A 3,216-nucleotide genomic window follows, 5' to 3' on the forward strand; every position below is an offset into this window, starting at 1 on the left:
TAAACCCAAAGCCAAACTCGGACCTACCGATTATTCCTATCCGGCGCCACCGAGTTTCACCTGTCATAGCCACTGCCAGAAACCCTAATCAGTTCGGTCTCACCGATGGGATCTCGGTCTCACCGAGATGGGCTTGCAAACTCTCTGTTACCTATTGCAATATTTTCGGTCCCACCGAGATATGCAATCGGCCCCACCGAGTTTGCTTGGCCAACTCTCTGTTTCACTTATTACCCAAATCGGTCCCACCGAGTTTGAGTAATCGGTCAAACCGAGTTTTGGATTTACCCTAACCCTAGCACATCGGTCCCACCGAGTTGATCCAGTCGGTCCCACCGAAAATCTCTAACGGTCACTAGGTTTCCTATTTCGGTCTGACCGAGTTTGTTGATTCGGTCCACCGAGATTGGTAAATCGTGTGTAACGGTTGGATTTTGTGTGGAGGCTATATATACCCCTTCCACCTCCTCTTCATTCGTAGAGAGAGCCATCAGACTAAGCCTACACCTCCGGCATCCTATTTCTGAGAGAGAACTACCTACTCATGTGTTGAGGCCAAGATATTCCATTCCTACCATATGAATCTTGATCTCTAGCTTTCCCCAAGTTGCTTTCCACTCAAACCTTTTTTCCACTAGATCCAAATCCTTTGAGAGAGAGTTGAGTGTTGGGGGGACTATCATTTGAAGCATAAGAGTAAGGAGTTCATTACCTACACACCATTTGTTACTTCTTGGAGAGTGGTGTCTCCTAGATTGGCTAGGTGTCACTTGGGAGCCTCCGACAAGATTGTGGAGTTGAACCAAGGAGTTTGTAAGTGGAGCCCTCCGTGTACTCGCGCAACCATTATCCTTCGTGGGTGGAGCCCTCCGTGGACTCGCGCAACCGTTACCCTTCGTGGGTTGAAGTCTCCATCAACGTGGATGTAGGATAGCACCACCTATCCGAACCACGGGAAAAACATCCGTGTCTCCAATTGCGTTTGAATTCTCCAAACCCTTCCCCTTACATTCTTGCAAGTTGCATGCTTTACATTCCGCTGCTCATATACTCTTTGCATGCTTGCTTGATATGTATTGTGTATGTTGAAATTGTGCCTAAAACTCCACTCAAACCAAAAAGGCCTAAAAATTGCAACTTTAGCACTAAGTGTCTAATCACCCCCCCTCTAGACACATCTAGCTTCTAGATCCTACACCCGTGGAGAAACGCAAGGATCTGTTCGATGGTGAAACCGAACCCTGAAGACGCCCGCGTATGAGGAGCAGCGAGGAAATAGACGAGCTGTTGAAAAATTGGAAAGATTGCCCACTGCGGGAAAGAAGCAAAAGGCGCCAGAGCCGGGAAAGAAGCGAAAGGCGCCAGAGCCGCTGCTGAAGGTATGGAAAACGAGGTCTGTTTTCTGGACTTGCGTACTGGAAGATCCACCGTGTGCCTCACAGCCTTGATGTCATGCATATCACGAAGAACGTGTGCGAGAGTCTGCTTGGTACCCTGCTCAACATGCCAGAGAGGACCAAAGATGGGCCGAAAGCAAGGGCAGACTTGAAATCAATGGGCATCAGGGAGGAGCTTCACGCTAATGATGATGATGATGAGGCGAAGCAGGACACGGAAAGTCGTCGCAAAGGCAAAAAGGCCAAGAAGATCGGAAATGACTTCCCTCCCGCATGCTTCACTCTAAGTCAGGAGGAGATCGATCAGTTTTTCACCTGCCTCGTAGGAGTAAAACTTCCTTACGGTTACGCGGGCAAGATAAGCCGATACCTAGACTCAGCGAAGAAGAAGTTCAGCGGGATGAAGTCTCACGACTGTCACATGCTGATGATGCAGATACTTCAAGTTGCAATCCGTGGGATCATGGACGCGCACGTCCGTGAAACGCTATTTGGCCTATGCAACTTTTTTGACGTCATCTCTCGGAAGTCGGTTGGCGTGAGGCAACTCAGAAGGCTACAGGAAGAGATCGTGGTGATACTATGCGAGCTTGAGATGTACTTCCCGCCCGCATTCTTCGACGTTATGGTGCATCTGCTGGTCCATATCGTGGAGGATATCATCCAACTCGGGCCGACGTTCCTGCACAGCATGATGCCGTTCGAAAGGATGAATGGTGTCATCAAAGGATACGTTCGCAACATGTCACGTCCAGAGGGAAGCATAGCCAGGGGCTTTCTGACCGAAGAGTGCATCTCCTACTGCATGAATTATCTAGGCATCGAGAACCCCGTTGGTCTACCCGTCAACAGGCACCTCGGCAGGCTCGCTGGATGGGGTCACCGTGAGGGTCGCCGCGAAATGCATGTCGACTTCGAGGGTCGACTCGCCGACTTTGAAAGAGCAAACCTAGTCGCGCTACAACACATAGACGTGGTCGATCCTTGGGTGGTAGAGCACAAAACCTTTATTGAGAAGACGTACAATGACCGAGGCCAACAGAGGACGGACGGAGATATAATCAAAGAGCACAACTCATGTTTCACGCGTTGGTTCAAGCAGAAGCTTCTGTCGTACCCTTTACATGAGGATTCTTCCGCGGAAGAACAACTCATATTCGCCTTGTCACAGGGCGCCGAGCACAACCTGATGACCTATGAGGCGTACGATATCAACGGCTACACATTCTACACCGAGGACAAGGACATGAAGAGCGATGGTTATCAGAACTCCGGGGTAACGATGGAATCCTACACCGGTAACGACAAGGACAGATACTACGGAAGGATCGAGGAGATCTGGGAGCTGAGCTACGCTGGAGAGAAGGTCCCGATGTTCCGTGTCAGATGGGCCAAGAGCGTCATAAAGAAGACCGGTATTTCACCACCATGGTTATACCCGAAGCCAAATCCAAGACCGCGGGCGCAAACGTCACCGCGAAAAATGAGCCATGGGTACTGGCTTCCCAAGTGGACCAATGCTTCTTCATTACCGACCCGTCAAAGCCCAGTCGTGTTGTCGTGAGGAGAGGCAAAAGGAAGATCATCGGAATGGATGGAGTCGCCAATGAGCAAGACTTCGACAAGTACGGCGACCCGAAGATGGAACATGACGACGACGATGAAGTATAGCATACACCACAAGAAGAAGCAGGACCACCCTACCTAAAGGACGTCCGTTCAAGAGAAGAACTCCATTTCGAAAAAGAAGGGCAAGAAGATTGTGAACAGATAGCTAGCTAAGATCGATTGTATTTAAATTGTAGCCTTCATTTCTCGA

This window comes from Triticum urartu, chromosome 3 (assembly GCF_003073215.2).
Source record: "Triticum urartu cultivar G1812 chromosome 3, Tu2.1, whole genome shotgun sequence".
NCBI classification, from domain to species: domain Eukaryota; kingdom Viridiplantae; phylum Streptophyta; class Magnoliopsida; order Poales; family Poaceae; genus Triticum; species Triticum urartu.